This window comes from Coregonus lavaretus, assembly GCF_964263955.1.
Source record: "Coregonus lavaretus genome assembly, chromosome: 7".
Classification (NCBI taxonomy): Eukaryota; Metazoa; Chordata; class Actinopteri; order Salmoniformes; family Salmonidae; genus Coregonus; species Coregonus lavaretus.
Genome location: NC_139994.1, coordinates 4,164,130 through 4,182,465, shown reverse-complemented (window position 1 = coordinate 4,182,465; position 18,336 = coordinate 4,164,130). Strand labels below are relative to the sequence as shown.

Here is an 18,336-nt window from a genome sequence, read left to right as displayed (position 1 = left end):
AACAATCTGAAGTTGTTGTTTTTAAGTTATATATACCATGATTATTCCGGTCCGGCCCACTTGGGAATAGATTTTCCTCCATGTGGCCCCTGAGCTAAAATGAGTTTGACACCCCTGCTCTATGGTGTCTCCAGTTTTGAACAAACTGATGTTATACTGAAAACCCGTTCGTTAGTTATAGACTGTAGGCGAGGTCACACTGCAATATCTTCCAGTAGCACACTCACACCTCTCTAGATGCAGACAGAGAGAGAGAGAGAGAGTGTCTCTTTGTCTGTCTTGGTGTCTCTATATCTCTCTGTGTGTCTCTCTCGCAGGATAATAGGAAGGGACTACCTGACTGGAACAGGCCCAGCGATTCTATTCCCGGGCTCAGCGGTTGTGTCAAATCACCGGACTTTGCGTTTGAACAATTTCTACATGAATCACGTTATTCAAAGTCAAAACCAGATTCCTATTTTTTCCTGTTTAAATTCCGTGAGTGACACAAGCAAAGCCAGGTTGCGCGCTTCGGAGTGGACGTCAGTCAGTGCGCGTGTCAGTCAGGACGTCAGTCAGTGCGCGTGTCAGTCAATCCAACCCTTCCGGACAGAGAGCGAGAGAGCGCCGCAGGTTCACATCCCCTCTAGAGAGAAGCGCTCAGCTATCGCCCAGCGCTCCGCGAGCCACGGTCTCATCCCGTTCTGTCCCGTGTGCCTGGAGCTTTAACTCCGTGGTGTTGTTCACACCTCTCTCCGCCAGCCCACGCGAATAACGGGTGACCCTTCCTGCTCTCCGGTGAGTCAGTCGGTGTGTGTTTGCCACTCTTTATAGCTGTGTGAGACTGAGTGTCAACCTCTGTAGCCTAAACTAAGATACTCAGTGTGTGTGTATGTGTTTCTATGGCAAAGTAAAAATGTCTGTGTGTAGCAATGTAAATGGTATATTGTTTTGGCTGTTTCCCCCGATTTCTGAGGGCACAGGCCCAGGTATGAAACTCTCTCTCTCTCTCTCTCTCTCTCTCTCTCTCTCTCTCTCTCTCTCTCTCTCTCTCTCTCTCTCTCTCTCTCTCTCTCTCTCTCTCTCTCTCTCTATCTATCTATCTATCTATCTATCTATCTATCTATCTATCTATCTATCTATCTATCTATCTATCTATCTATCTATCTATCTATCTATCTATCTATCTATCTATCTATCTCTCTCTCTCTCTCTCTCTCTCTCTCTCTCTCTCTCTCTCTCTCTCTCTCTCTCTCTCTCTCTCTCTCTCTCTCTCTCTCTCTCTCTCTCTCTCTCTCTCTCTCTCTCTCTCTCTCTCTCTCTCTCTCTCTCTCTCTCTCTCTCTCTCTCTCTCTCTCTCTCTCTCTCTCTCTCTCTGTGTCAATTCAATTTCAATTCAATTTAAGGGCTTTATTGGCATGGGAAACGTATGTTAACATTGCCAAAGCAAGTGAAGTAGATAGTAAACAAAAGTGAAATAAACAATAAATATTAACAGTAAACATTACACTCAGAAGTTTCAAAAGAATAAAGACATTTCAAATGTCATATTATGTATATATACAGTGTTGTAACAATGTGCAAATAGTTAAAGTACAAATGGGAAAATAAATAAACATAAATATGGGTTGTATTTACAATGGTGTTTGTTCTTCACTGGTTGCCCTTTTCTTGTGGCAACAGGTCACAAATATTGCAGCTGTGATGGCACACTGTGGTTTTTCACCCAGTAGATAAGGGAGTTCATCAAAATTGGGTTTGTTTTCGAATTCTTTGTGGATCGCTGTAATCTGAGGGAAATATGTGTCTCTAATATGGTCATACATTTGGCAGGAGGTTAGGAAGTGCAGCTCAGTTTCCACCTCATTTTGTGGGCAGTGTGCACATAGCCTGTCTTCTCTTGAGAGCCAGGTCTGCCTACGGCGGCCTTTCTCAATAGCAAGGCTATGCTCACTGAGTCTGTACATAGTCAAAGCTTTCCTTAAGTTTGGGTCAGTCACAGTGGTCAGGTATTCTGCCACTGTGTACTCTCTGTTTAGGGCCAAATAGCATTCTAGTTTGCTCTGTTTTTTTGTTTGTTCTTTCCAATGTGTCAAGTAATTCTCTTTTTGTTTTCTCATGATTTGGTTGGGTCTAATTGTGTTGTTGTTGTTGTTGTCCTGGGGCTGTGTGGGGTCTGTTTGTGTTTGTGAACAGAGGCCCAGGACAAGCTTACTTAGGGGACTCTTCTCCAAGTTCATCTCTCTGTAGGTGATGGCTTTGTTATGGAAGGTTTGGGAATCGCTTCCTTTTAAGTGGTTATAGAATTTAACGGCTCTTTTCTGGATTTTGATAATTAGCGGGTATTGGCCTAATTCTGCTCTGTCTCTGTCTCTCTCTCTCTCTCTGTCTCTCTCCTGGTTAACAGGAAACACCACAGGATGCAGGGTGTGAGTGGAGCAGTAGTGATAGGACACTGAGCCCTACATTTTTCTCAAAGCGTAACCTTCAATGTAGAGAAAGAGAGGATGGTGGAGATATACAGAGAATAGGAGGGGAGAGAGAGAGAAGGATAGTGAGAGCAGTGGCGGTCGGTGCAGTTTAAGATGAGGGAGCACGATTTTTATTTCTTCATGAGCATGGCCTTATTTCTATTACAGCATATTGGATGACTGTCATTCATACTCCATTCACCCAGTTCAATTTAACAGCAATAGGTTTAGGCTACTACATGATACTCACATTTTCCCTATACCCATCATGAGGTTGCTACAACCTAGCCTATGAATGAAAGTTTACAACGTAGGTGCACACAGGTCGAGAGAAAAAACACAGTTAACTTTCATAGCAGCCACGTTGTATGCCTAATCGCATCTACACGCTCTCCTCCTCTAACCTTTTCCCTTCACTTGTGGACTTCAATGTACAACACATCAGCTGTATGTGACTAGGCGAAAACAACTTTCCAAGCCAAACCATATCATAACCACTACACACAGCCTACATCGTTGTCACCATATTAGCTAAAGTAACGTCATAGTCAACATAGCTAATAGAACTAACGCGTTAGTAAACCCGCTACAATCATGCAGTAACATTACAGTGGATAGTCAGTAAGCAGTTTAGCACTTACACCGGCGGACCCCAGTGGCAATAAATTAGTAAAACCAAAAGCTTACCTTGACTTGGAAGAGTTCCAGTGTTGTGTTTGAGTAGGCTAAACTAGCTAGCTGCGTTTGCTAGCTAAGTAAGTGAAACTGAAAGTGAACAAAAATGAATATCTCTCTCTTGCTTCTCCTTCATTTTGGAAGAAATTAATTTGTTCAAAACGTTTCAACTATTGTCTTTCTCTCTATTTGAGTCAACTACTCATCACAGTGCTAGCTAGCTGTAGCTTATGCTTTCAGTACTGGATTCATTCTCTGATCCTTTGATTGGGTGGACAACATGTCAGTTCATGCTACAAGAGCTCTGATAGGTTGGAGGACGTCCTCCGGAAGTTTTCATAATTACTGTGTAAGTCTATGGAAGGGGGTGAGAACCATGAGCCTCCTATGTTTTGTATTGAAGTTAATGTACCCAGAGGAGGATGCAAGTTAGCTGTCCTCCGGCTACACCATGGTGCTACCCTACAGAGTGCTGTTGAGGCTACAGTAGACCTTCATTGCAAAACAGTGTGTTTTAATCAATTATTTGGTGACATGAATATATTTAGCACAGTTTTATCAAAAAATGATATATTTTTTTAATGTTTTACCATTTAAATTTTTATGAAATTCACTGAGGAGGAATGTCCTCCCCATCCTCCTCTGAGGAGCCTCCACTGAGTGAGAGGTACAGGGGGAGGTTGGGGGGTAGAAAAACAGAGAGAAGGATGAAGGGGGAGGGAGAGATGGAAAAGTTCTGGGAAGTCAGCTGTCTCAGGCACAGGGTCTTCCTGTTTCCACGTGATGTCATCACATCCTCCTCCATAGAGAAAAGTAGAGAAAGGGAGCGATAGAGTGAAAGAAGGCTTCAGTAGGCGTCAAAGAGAGACTGACGGATATAGAGTGAAAGAAGGCTTCAGTGGGCGCCTGCCTCTAGCATACTATAGCCTCTACCAAGAGGTCTGAACCTTTATGGCATAGGAGTACACTCATCCTGTAATCGACAGAGCCGAAGATTCTCCTTATATCGTTAATGACCACGTCCAAAAAGCCATTTGTCAAGCTAACAGAAAAGTGTCAGGCTATATCTTATTTTCCATATAATGCACTAGGCTACTTTTGACCAGAGCCATATTCCTCTACTGTAGTACTTTTTGCCCTCCCTATGTAGCATCCCTCCCTATGTACTATGTAGCATCTCTCCCTATGTAGCATCCCTCCCTATGTACTATGTAGCATCTCTCCCTATGTAGCATCCCTCCCTATGTAGCATCCCTCCCTATGTAGCATCCCTCCCTATGTACTATGTAGCATCTCTCCCTATGTAGCATCCCTCCCTATGTAGCATCCCTCCCTATGTAACATCCCTCCCTATGTAGCATCCCTCCCTATGTAGCATCCCTCCCTATGTAGCATCCCTCCCTATGTAACATCCCTCCCTATGTAGCATCCCTCCCTATGTAACATCCCTCCCTATGTAGCATCCCTCCCTATGTAGCATCCCTCCCTATGTAGCATCCCTCCCTATGTAGCATCCCTCCCTATGTAGCATCCCTCCCTATGTAGCATCCCTCCCTATGTAGCATCCCTCCCTATGTAGCATCCCTCCCTATATGGCTCTAGACAAAACTAGCCCAGTGGGCCTACAGTACACTAGGCATATATATAGGGAATAGGCTACACTGTCATGTTGTCAGATGCAGCCTTTGATTCACCACCGTTATTTTCTCCTAATCTAGTGTTCCATTTATTGCTCTGTAATTTGATTTCAAAATAACTGACTTAACAGGCTCAGTGTGAACTGTACGCACAGCCCTTCACGCTTCACTGGCCATCGTCCCTTATAAAAACTCATCTGAAGTTACTTAGCAATAACAAAACTTACTCCACATAGCTGTGCATGCGTGTTGTTCCTACTGTGAATTCCCTGCTGGGAGCAGTTTATCTGTAGGAGATTGGGCAGGAAAGGGTGTGTTTGGATGTCTGTGAGTGTGATGAATGAGGGTGGTGTGTGTCTGCTATGTGTTTTCAGTCCCGAGAAAATGGTTTATGTTTGAAAAATACCTCGATGTTCATTAGCTAGGCAATTTAGGTGGGAATAGCCTGAGTTGGATTTGAACCAGTGAACTTCTTGTAACCTGTTGAGTGCATGGAGAGTCACTGCCTGTAGATCAGGGGTGGCCAACCCTCCTTCTTGAGAGATTCTGGGTGTGCTGGGTTTTGTTCCACCACTGCTTTAACATGATTCTAGTAATCAGATGCTCATCAGGACCTTGATTAGCTGAATCAGGTGTGTTACAGTCAGTGGTGGAAAAAGTACCCAATTGTCATACTTGAGTAAAAGTATAGATACCTTAATAGAAAGTTACTCAAGTAAAAGTGAAAGTCACCCAGTAAAATACTACTTGAGTAAAAGTCAAAGTATTTGGTTTTAAATATACAGTACCAGTCAAAAGTTTGACACACCTACTCATTCAAGGGTTTTTCTTTATTTTTACTATTTTCTACATTGTAGAATAATAGTGAAGACATAAAAACGATGAAATAACACAGATGGAGTCATGTAGTAACCCAAAAAGTGTTAAACAAATCAAAATATATTTTATATTTGAGATTCTTCAAATAGCCACCCTTTGCCTTTATGACAGCTTTGCACACTCTTGGCATTCTCTCAACCAGCTTCACCTGGAATGCTTTTCCAACAGTCTTGAAGGAGTTCCCACATATGCTGAGCACTTGTTGGCTGCTTTTCCTTCACTCTGCGGTCCCACTCATCCCAAACCATCTCAATTGTGTAGGCCAGGTCATCTGATGCAGCACTCCATCACTCTCCTTGGTCAAAGAGCCCTTACACAGCCTGGAGGTGTGTTTTGGGTCATTGTCCTGTTGAATAACAAATGATAGTCCCACTAAGCCCAAACCAGATGGGATGGCATATCGCTGCAGAATGCGGTGGTAGCCATGCTGGTTAAGTGTGCCTTGAATTCTAAATAAGTCACAGACAGTGTCACCAGCAAAGCACCCCCACACCATCACACCTCCTCCTCCGTGCTTCATGTTGGGAACTACACATGCAGAGATAATCTGTTCACCCACACCGCCTCTCACAAAGACACTGCGGTTGGAACCAAAAATCTCACATTTGGACTCCAGACCAAAGTCCACCGGTCTAATGTCCATTGCTCGTGTTTCTTGGCCCAGGCAGGTCTCTTCATCTTATTGGTGTCCATTAGTAGTGGTTTCTTTGCAGCAATTCAACCATGAAGGCCTGATTCGCACAGTCCCCTCTGAACAGTTGATGTTGAGATGTGTCTGTGAATTCTGTGAAGCATTTATTTGGGCTGCAATTTCTGAGGCTGGTAACTCTAATGAACTTATCCTCTGCAGCAGAGGTAATTCTGGGTCTTCCATTCCTGTGGCAGTTCTCATGAGAGCCAGTTTCATCATAGCGCTTGAAGGTTTTTGCGACTGCACTTGAAGAAACGTTGACATTTTCCGCATTGACTGACCTTCATGTCTTAAAGTAGTGATGGACTGTCGTTTCTCTTTGCTTATTTGAGCTGTTCTTGCCATAATATGGACTTGGTCATTTACCAAATAGGGCTATCTTCTGTATACCCCCCCTCTACCTTGTCACAACACAACTGATTGGCTCAAACGCATTAAGAAGGAAATAAATTCCATAGTTTTGATGTCTTCACTATTATTCTACAATGTAAAAAATAGCAAAAATTAAGAGTAGGTGTGTCCAAACTTTTGACTGGTGGTGTACTTAAGTATCAAAAGTAAATGTAATTCCAAACTATACTTAAGTATCAAAAGTAAAAGTATAAATCATTTCAAATTCATTTTATTAAGCAAAGCAGACGGTACCATTTTCTTGTTTTTAAAATGTTCAGATAGCCAGGGGCACACTCAGACATTATTTACAAAAGATGCATTTGTGTTTAGTGAGTCCGCCAGGCCAGAGGCAGTAGGGATGACCATGTGTTCTCTTGTGCGTGATTTCACAATTTTCCTGTTCTGCTAAGTATTCAAAATGTAACGAGTACTTTGGGTTGTCAGCGAAAATGTATGGAGTAAAAAGTACATAATTTTCTTTAGGAACGTAGTAAAGTAAAAGTTGTAAAGTACAGATACCCCCCAAAAAAGTACTTAAGTGGTACTTTAAAGTATTTGTATTAGTGTATAGGCATGGCATTATCTCCAAAACACTCTGATATAGTGTTGCTTCTTTTTTTCATCTACGCAAATGTCAGTTTAGGAGAGAGAGGGAGAGAGGGAGAGAGGGGGAGAGGGAGAGAGGGAGAGAGGGAGAGAGAGAGGGAGAGAGGGAGAGAGAGAGAGAGAGAGAGAGAGAGAGAGAGAGAACTGGTTAGGGTAGAGCAGAGGGGAACTACAGTGGTAAATTTACTCTGACATAATCAGACCTTATATGAACTGTAACCGCACTTCTGAGAACTGCAACATTCACACCAGACACACAGTTTCACTCACAGACATATACACTCTCCCTCACATACACTCGCAACCTCAGGTCTGTGGGGAAGTCAGTCTGGTCTGTGTTGCTTACCAGTCCGTCAGACAATCATCTCTCACTTTTTTTTTGTCAGTTCTCAACCTCTAGCTTAAAGGTCATTTTTAAAACAGACAGATTGGGTCCTGACTCCCCCAGGCCCTTGTCTGTCTGAGTGTTCATCAAAGGAGGAAGACAGTGGAGTCTGTTGGTTAGTCTGTTCCTTAGACTGTTGGTTAGTCTGTTGGTTAGTTGAGAAACAGTGTTTCAGCAATGAACATCAGAAGTCAGAGTGCCAAGTGTTGTTGTTGACAAGGGCCACAGGTACAGGGATGGAGCTTACCGTGTGTTTGTGTGTCTCTGTGTGTGTGTGGCTGACCTGCTGAAAAAAACAGCATAGATCAGCATAGGATGGTCATACTGGTCACCATCCTTCACTGTCTTTTGGACATTGGTCACTTTTGGACACTGGTCACCATCCTTCACTGTCTTTTGGACACTGGTCACCATCCTTCACTGTCTTTTGGACACTGGTCACCAGCCTTCGCTGTGTTTTGGTTACTGGTCACCAGCCTTCACTGTCTTTTGGACACTGGTTACCAGCTTTCACTGTTTTTTTGGACACTGTTCACCAGCCTTCGCTGTGTTTTCGACAATGGTCACCAGCCTTTGCTGTGTTTTGGACACTGGTTACCAGCTTTCACTGTTTTTTTTGGACACTGTTCACCAGCCTTCGCTGTGTTTTTGACAATGGTCACCAGCCTTTGCTGTGTTTTGGACACTGGTCACCAGCCTTTGTTGTGTTTTGGACACTGGTCACCATCTACAGTGTTTGAAAAAAGTATTTGATCCCCTGCTGATTTTGTACGTTTGCCCACTGACAAAGAAATGATCAGTCTATAATTTTAATGGTAGGTTTATTTGAACAGTGAGAGACAGAATAACAACAAAAAAATCCAGAAAAACGCATGTCAAAAATGTTATAAATTGATTTGCATTTTAATGAGGGAAATAAGTGTTTGACCCCCTCTCAATCAGAAAGATTTCTGGCTCCCAGTTGTCTTTTATACAGGTAACAAGCTGAGATTAGGAGCACACTATTCAAGGGAGTGCTCCTAATCTCAGTTTGTTACCTGTATAAAAGACACCTGTCCACAGAAGCAATCAATCAATCAGTTTCCAAACTCTCCACCATGGCCAAGACCAAAGAGCTCTCCAAGGATGTCAGGGACAAAATTGTAGACCTACATATGGCTGGAATGGGCTACAAGACCATCACCAAGCAGCTTGGTGAGAAGGTGACAACAGGTGGTGCGATTATTCGCAAATGTCAATCTCCCTCGGCCTGGGGCTCCATGCAAGATCTCACCTCGTGGAGTTGCAATGATCATGAGAACGGTGAGGAATCATCCCAGAACTACACGGAGGATCTTGTCAATGATCTCAAGGCAGCTGGGACCATAGTCACCAAGAAAACAATTGGTAACACACTACGCCGTGAAGGACTGAAATCCTGCAGCGCCCGCAAGGTCCCCCTGCTCAAGAAAGCACATATACAGGCCCGTCTGAAGTTTGCCAATGAACATCTGAATGATTCAGAGGAGAACTGGGTAAAAGTGTTGTGGTCAGATGAGACCAAAATCAAGCTCTTTGGCATCAACTCAACTCGCCGTGTTTGGAGGAGGAGGAATGCTGCCTATGACCCCAAGAACACCATCCCCACCGTCAAACATGGAGGTGGAAACATTATGCTTTGGGGGTGTTTTTCTGATAAGGGGACAGGACAACTTCACCTCATCAAAGGGACGATGGACAGGGCCATGTACCGTCAAATCTTGGGTGAGAACCTCCTTCCCTCAGCCAGGGCATTGAAAATGGGTCGTGGATGGGTATTCCAGCATGACAATGACCCAAAACACACGGCCAAGGCAACAAAGGAGTGGCTCAAGAAGAAGCACATTAAGGTCCTGGAGTGGCCTAGCCAGTCTCCAGACCTTAATCCCATAGAAAATCTGTGGAGGGAGCTGAAGGTTCGAGTTGCCAAACGTCAGCCTTTGAAACCTTAATGACTTGGAGAAGATCTGCAAAGAGGAGTGGAACAAAATCCCTCCTGAGATGTGTGCAAACCTGGTGGCCAACTACAAGAAACGTCTGACCTCTGTGATTGCCAACAAGGGTTTTGCCACCAAGTACTAAGTCATGCTTTGCAGAGGGGTCAAATACTTATTTCCCTCATTAAAATGCAAATCAATTTATAACATTAACCTACCACTGAAATTATAGACTGATCATGTCTTTGTCAGTGGGCAAACTTACAAAATCAGCAGGGGATCAAATACTTTTTTCCCTCACTGTATATGATATGGTCATTATTTGAACTAACAAGCTAGAAACGAACCAAAACATTGTTTAGAAAGTTGCCATGCAGCCTGTAGTTTTTGTGTTTATACTTTTTCATAACGACAACAACAAGTTTGATGTCAGACGACAATAGAATGTTCATGATGTCACTGTGACAACTGTCTACAGACATGTCGATAGACGTAGTGTAAACCAGCCTTTAGTCTTGAAATCTTTGGTTGTTTAGTGCACTACCATACTCACTCTGTTTAGCACATGGCCTCACATGTGAATCTCTAAATAGATAGGTGGGGCTAAGGCTTAAGAGGGTGTGAACGATGCTGAATGGGTGTAGACAAAGAAGAGCTCTTCAGTAGGTACCAAAACATTCAAAGGCCATTTTCTCAAAAGTGAGATTACAAGTTTATCAACTTTCAAAGCAGAATTACTTTCCCAACATTCTATTGTCGCGCTAGCAGAGCTGGTTAGGCTGTTTTCATGTTATCCAGAGAGTTGGTGACTGTAACTGTGCTGCTGGCAACAATTTAATTCAGCTTTTTTGCCAATGTTTACTGACACTGTCCATATTCAACGGGTGTTGTGCTTTTGTAAATTCATCAGTTATTCTGCACTCTGGCATACTCAGACTGAATTTACGAACGCACCTGAAATGTTTACTTGCGTAGTGGAGTCTTTTGTTAAGACATGTAGCTTAGCTAGCTAGGTAAACAATTAACCATAATCCCAACTCATGACGTTACTACCCTGCATGAATCTGCAGGTAGTTAACCAAACAGGTTAAATGTTAGCTAGCTAACATTAGGCTCTAACAAGCAAAGCAAATGGCTCTGAGATACGAATAATAAGATCATACACGTAATGTTAGCTAGTGAGCCAGCCAGCTAATGTTAGCTAGCCAGTTAAACAATGAACCATAATCCCAACTCATGACTTTACTACCCTGCATGAATCTGCAGGTAGCTAACCAACCAGGTTAAATGTTAGCAAGCAAATGGCTCTGAGATACGAATAATAAGATCATAACGTAACGTTAGCTAGCTAGCTAACAGTACAATTTAACTTGAAATGAAACCACTTTCTGTCAAAATTAGAAACGTGTAATATCTGAAAATGTAGCTCGTTAGACTATCTTACCCGTATACATAATGCATGATGGACGTGTCTCCTTGTCATGGATGCCACGGTTGCCCTTAGTTTGAAGATGTAATGTATTCGTATTTACAGATACCGTACAAGTTTGTTATTAATGCACATGAAAGTTCACATGTTCCAGAAGGCATTTCTGCCAAAAAATGAAAAATGGCTCTCCTGTGAAGTAGTGACCCGCGACATACGCCTAGTTTCCTGAAACGAATCACATATTACTGGACAATAATCAAGATAAGATAAAACTAGAGTCTGCTGGACTTGCTTTGTGGAGTGTGGTGTCAAAAAAGCAGAGCATCTCTTTATTACGGACAGGCCTCTCCCCATCTTTACAACCATTTAATCTATATGTGTTGACCATGACAGTTTACAATCTAAGGTAACACAAAGTAATTTAGTGTCCTCAACTTGTTCAACAGCCACACCATTCATTACCAGATTCAGCTCAGGTCTAGAACTTAGGAAATGATTTGTACCAAATATAATGCTTTTAGTTTTAGAGATGTTAAGGATAAGTTTATTTATTGGCCACCCATTCCAAAACAGACAGCAACTTTTTGTTAAGGGTTTCAGTGACTTCATTAGCTGTGGTTGCTGATGTGTATATGGTTGAATCATCAGCATACATGGACATGCTTTGTTTAATGCCAGTAGCAGGTCATTGGTAAAAACAGAAAAGAGTAGAGGGCCTAAAGAGCTGCCCTGAGGTACACCACACTTTACATGTTTGACATTAGAGAAGCTTCCATTAAAGAAAACCCCCTGCGTTCTATTAGATAGGTGGCTCTGAATCCACAATATGGCAGAGGTTGAAAAGCCAAAACACCATCCTCAGTAGCTTTCCATCTACATAAGTTGTCAATGCCAGGAGGTTTGTCATTATTGATCGATAACAATACTTTTTCCACCTCTCCCACACTAACTTTACCAAAATTCAAACTTGCAATGCTTTTCTTTCATTATTTGTTTTTTTTATGCATGAATACGATGGCTCACTGTTCATTGTTGGCATTTCCTGCCTAAGTTTGCCGACTTTGCCAATGAAGTAATCATTAAAATAATTGGCAACATCAAATGGTTTTGTGATGAATAAGCCATCAGATTCGATGAAGGTGGAGTTTAATTTGTCTTTCTGCCCGTAATTACATTTAAAGTACTCAAATTATTATTAGTACTCTTTATATCATTGATCTTGGCTTCATAATACAGTTTCTTTTTTTTTTGGTTGAGTTTAGTCACATCATTTCTCAATTTGCAGTATGTCAGCCAGTCAGATGTGCAGCCAGACTTATTAGCCACTCCTTTTGCCCCATCTCTTTCAACCATACAGTTTTTAAATTCCTCATCAATCCATGGAGCCTTAACAGTTCTAACAGTCAGTTTCCTAACAGGTGCATGTCAATAATTGGAAGAAGCAATTTCATAAATTCATGACAGTTTACAAAATTCATCAAATGCAGCGTCTGGATGCTCCTTATTAATCACATGAGACCAACAAATATTTTTTAACATCATCCACATAACTCACAGCAATTGTAGGCCCAGCTGTTGGAACTTTGGCTTTCCTGGATATAGCCACTATATTGTGATCACTGCATCCAATGGGTACAGATACAGCTTTAGAACAAAGTTCTACACTATTAATAAAAATGTGATGGATACGTGTTGATGATCTTGTTCCTGTAGTGTTTGTAAACACCCTGGTAGGTTGATTAATAACCTGAACCAGATTACAGGCACTGGTTACAGTGAGAAGCTTCCTCTTGAGCGGACAGCTTGATGAAAACCAGTCAATATTCAGGTCCCCAAGAAAGTCTACCTTTTTGTTTACAGCACATTCACTGTCAAGCATTTCACACATTTAGATACTGACTGTTAACACTTGGCGGCCTATAGCAAAACCGCAAAAGAAAAGGCTTTAGATTTGCCAGGTGAACCTGCAACCACAACACTTCAATAACACTTGACATAAGATCTTCTCTAAGTATTACAGGGATATGGCTCTGAATATATATAGCAACACCTCCCCTACAGGCATTCCTGTCTCTTCTGTATATGTTATATCCTTGTATTGCTACTGCTGTATCATCAAAGGAATTATCTAAGTGAGTCTCAGAAATGGCTAATATATTAATGTTATCTGATGTTAACAAGTTATTGATTTCATGAACCTTATTTCTAAGGCTACATACAATATATTAATATGGGCTATTTTCAGCCCTTTCCTGGGTAGCTTATCAGATATAGACATAATATGGAAAAGAGCGAACAAAGGAAAAGAAAAAAATACATTCAGCTGTCCATTAATCAGTTGGTGTGCTACAGGGTTGAAGCCACGAACCCATAGGCTTGGCTCTCTCATCCCTTCCAGGCTTTTGGGAGGGAGGGTGACCAATGACCCTGTCATAGTGGATGTAAGCAATGTCCCCACCCGCTCTGGCACCTTTCATGGCTGCGATAAGATCTTTCCTCTTCTGGCGCACAGCTTCAGGATTATCCTTGTTGAGGAAGATGTACGTTTCTCTCAAGTTCTTGGCTCTTTCCAGAACAGCTACAGTGCCTTGCAAAAGTATTCATCCCCCTTGGTGTTTTTCCTATTTTGTTGCATTACAACCTGTAATTTAAATGGATTTTTATTTGGATATCATGTAATGGACATACACAAAATAGTCAAAATTGGTGAAGTGAAATAAAAAAACTAACTTGTTTAAATTTTTTTGACTAAACAAGTAACAGAAAAGTGGTGCGTGCATATGTATTCACCCCCTTTGCTATGAAGCCCCTAAATAAGATCTGGTGCAACCAATTACCTTCAGAAGTCACATAATTAGTTAAATAAAGTCCACCTGTGTGCAATCTAAGTGTCACATCATCTGTCACATGATCTCAGTATACAGTTGAAGTCGTAAGTTTACATACACCTTAGCCAAATACATTTAAACTCAGTTTTTCACAATTCCTGAGGGAATTAGGAAGCTGGCTAGCGGCTAGGCTAGCTGCTATGCCAAGCAGCTCCTCAGACCTGGCCTTGGTTGGCAGGATCACTGGACAAATAGTATTGTCGCCAGCAACCGATGCCAACCAAGTCGCGGGATCCAAACTCAAAAGGTAGCTAGCTAGTAACTTTTTCAATAAACTTTCAGAACTTTCGAAAACAACAAACCGAGTTCTCCCTCGTTCTGCGTTCAACAGGAAGTGAAGGAAGTTTAAGAGGGGGTGACCTAAATGTTCTTAATAAGACATGCAGGACCAGCATAGGCCAGCTCAGTCACCAGGATACCAGCATCACCAGCTTGACCAGCTAGTCGGTCAACCTAACCAGCTAGACCATGCTGGTCAGACCAGCACTGACCAGCTCGGACCAGCATAGACCAGCATGGACTAGCATGGACCAGCATGGACTAGCATGGACCAGCATAGACCAGTATCGACCAATTTGAAATTTAGGCTGGTCTATGCTGTTTTTTTCAGCAGGGTGTGTGTGTGTGTGTGTGTGTGTGTGTGTGTGTGTGTGTGTGTGTGTGTGTGTGTGTGTGTGTGTGTGTGTGTGTGTGTGTGTGTGTGTGTGTGTGTGTGTGTGTGTGTAGCCTCGTCACGAACCAGGCTTCCCTACAGTGGGAGAAATCAGCTGAAGAGGGGTCGGAACCCGGTGTAAGCTAACATATGGCATTGTTTTAAAATGGTCATACCATGGATTATTTAGCTATTTGATTTTAGGGCCACTTTCAAAATAAAATATTGAATTTGGCCTTTACTACTATAGCCCATAGAAATGCATTGAAAACACATTCATAGGTGGCAAACATAAATCATAAGGAATAAGGTTTTAAAGTGCCTGTCCTATATCTAGGAGATATTAGAAAGCTCAATGTTTTTTTCAGACACATATTTAACCCCTTGTTTTTGTTGGCACAAAACTACCTCCATACTTCCATTCATTTTGTATGGGTTACCTTCAGACGAGTCCCGTGACACTTGTTGGGGTCATAGAGCAAAACAGAGAACACCATCGGATTTGTGAGAGTCTCATCTTTCCATAGAGTAGTCATAGTAATTCATAGGCCAAACCGTTCGGATGCTTCATTTTGTTAGAAGACCGATTTTCGGGATTTCAAATGGTCTGACAAACACTGCTGTAGTTCTGCCACCTTCCACCGCAGAAGGCCGACGTCGGCAGATGCGGTGGTTTGAGACGCAGCCCACATTAATATAATTAATAATATAATATGCCATTTAGCAGACGTTTTTATCCAAAGCGACTTACAGTCATGCGTGCATACATTTTTGTGTATCCAGATATCTTTCTGTGGCATTTGGTGGCAGCGGTTTTGAGGATTCTAGTGCGCTAAAAACAGAAAGTGCACGGACCACGTTTTGTATACGACGATGGAGCGCGAGTTTGGAGCTACCACAAAACTACCAAGGAACCAGGTACGGATGGCAGTAGCACAAGGCGGAATGCAGCAGGATATATTGTGGAGTGGGCTGGGGACGCACAGACAACCACATATCAGCAATCCTGCATTTTCTGTGGGCGAGAGGCAACGTGATCCACAGCTGTGCGCTAATGCTGGAGCTCATGGACTTGCTCAAACGGAGCATTAAAAAGCGCGAGCAACAGACAGGAGGCTCAGCTCCCATTGGTAGAGATGACTCTTATTGAGCTACAAGAAAACAGAGCTGGCATCGGGGCATAAGGCCAGCTGGGCCGATGGTGGTGGAGGCTCACCTGATCGCGCCAATCTGTACCCAGATCCAAAGGGACCGGTGGCAGTGACGTTCCGGCTGGACCCGTCACTGCCCAAGCTCACTGACAAAGATGAAATGTAGTGTACCTTGCAACGCTTGAATGGATGGCGGCTACGTGAGGCTGGCTGAGAGAAGCATGAGTGATTCGGCTCGTAAGTCTGCTAACAGGAAAGGCAACAGTGGTTCTCTGTAGCTCAGCTGGTAGAGCACGGCGCTTGTAACGCCAAGGTAGTGGGTTCGATCCCCGGGACCACCCATACACAAAAAAAAAAAAAAATGTATGCACGCATGACTGTAAGTCGCTTTGGATAAAAGCGTCTGCTAAATGGCATATTTATTTATTTATTTAAGCCTATGTGACTATGGACATTAACTTCGTTCCTGATTATGACAGTGTTAAGGAAGCGATTCTCAAAACGTATGAAATCAACAAAGACACTTAGAGAGTGGACTTTCGTGAAGCAAAGACAAAGTCGTACTACAAGCTTGAGGGTAGACAGGCCAGGCACTTCCAACATAGTGGCAGACTATTTATCTCGTCTGGGAAATGTGAAGAGAGATCTTCACGGGGGTGCCTGCCATCTTTGTCTAGATGGGACGGCTGAGTATGAGAGAGTGGAAATATGGATGTGTTTGTGTTAATCCTTTGATATAAAATAATAATATGCCATTTAGCAGACGCTTTTATCCAAAGCGACTTACAGTCATGTGTGCATACATTTTTACGTATGGGTGGTCCCGGGGATCGAACCCGCTACCCTGGCGTTACAAGCGCCGTGCTCTACCAATTGAGCTACAGAGGACCACTTATACTGGCTAGTATCATAATCCATATTTCATCAACTTACAGTTATACGCATACTTTCATCATTACACCCTGATCCGTTATTCTTAAGGCGTTGTGTGAAAGAGTATGTGGTGTCATTTTGATCTCTTCTTTTCCCTCTCTCCTCCCTGTATCTCTGATCACAGGTGATGAGTTGTACCTGTGACAGCGGGGAAGTCTATTTATTTATTTGGGTGCAGACGGGTGGGGCTTCAAGTCTCCTGGGTTCTGGGCCTGGGAGAACATGTGAGAGGGTGTCTCCGTGAGGAGCCCTTCTGTATTGCCACCCATATTATTTTCAGCCTGAGGGCCATGTAAGAAGCTACATTAAATCTCCCTTTTACTTTTGCCATGATACAATGTGGTGCTGAGGTATATTCAGTACGGTCCAGGCAACGGCCTCTCTAGTTTATACTGACTGGTGGTCCTGAGGTATATTCAGTACGGTCCAGGCAACGGCCTCTCTAGTTTACACTGACTGGTGGTCCTGAGGTATATTCAGTACGGTCCAGGCAACGGCCTCTCTAGTTTACACTGACTGGTGGTCCTGAGGTATATTCAGTACGGTCCAGGCAACGGCCTCTCTAGTTTATACTGACTGGTGGTCCTGAGGTATATTCAGTACGGTCCAGGCAACGGCCTCTCTAGTTTATACTGACTGGTGGTCCTGAGGTATATTCAGTACGGTCCAGGCAACGGCCTCTCTAGTTTATACTGACTGGTGGTCCTGAGGTATATTCAGTACGGTCCAGGCAACGGCCTCTCTAGTTTATACTGACTGGTGGTCCTGAGGTATATTCAGTACGGTCCAGGCAACGGCCTCTCTAGTTTACACTGACTGGTGGTCCTGAGGTATATTCAGTACGGTCCAGGCAACGGCCTCTCTAGTTTATACTGACTGGTGGTCCTGAGGTATATTCAGTACGGTCCAGGCAACGGCCTCTCTAGTTTATACTGACTGGTGGTCCTGAGGTATATTCAGTACGGTCCAGGCAACGGCCTCTCTAGTTTATACTGACTGGTGGTCCTGAGGTATATTCAGTACGGTCCAGGCAACGGCCTCTCTAGTTTATACTGACTGGTGGTCCTGAGGTATATTCAGTACGGTCCAGGCAACGGCCTCTCTAGTTTATACTGACTGGTGGTCCTGAGGTATATTCAGTACGGTCCAGGCAACGGCCTCTCTAGTTTATACTGACTGGTGGTCCTGAGGTATATTCAGTACGGTCCAGGCAACGGCCTCTCTAGTTTATACTGACTGGTGGTCCTGAGGTATATTCAGTACGGTCCAGGCAACGGCCTCTCTAGTTTATACTGACTGGTGGTCCTGAGGTATATTCAGTACGGTCCAGGCAACGGCCTCTCTAGTTTACACTGACTGGTGGTCCTGAGGTATATTCAGTACGGTCCAGGCAACGGCCTCTCTAGTTTACACTGACTGGTGGTCCTGAGGTATATTCAGTACGGTCCAGGCAACGGCCTCTCTAGTTTATACTGACTGGTGGTCCTGAGGTATATTCAGTACGGTCCAGGCAACGGCCTCTCTAGTTTACACTGACTGGTGGTCCTGAGGTATATTCAGTACGGTCCAGGCAACGGCCTCTCTAGTTTACACTGACTGGTGGTCCTGAGGT

General features: G+C 43.2%; 1 protein-coding gene across 1 annotated transcript in view; it reads left to right on the top strand.

Moving 5' to 3' along the window:
- Positions 1-639: 639 nt before the first annotated feature.
- Positions 640-18,336, top strand: part of LOC311132356 (proto-oncogene tyrosine-protein kinase Yrk-like) — a 37,824-nt gene continuing 20,127 nt past the window's right edge. The window contains exon 1 of the mRNA XM_084165608.1: positions 640-777. The gene's annotated coding sequence lies outside the window, so the exon portion shown is untranslated. The remainder of the gene's footprint in view (positions 778-18,336) is intronic.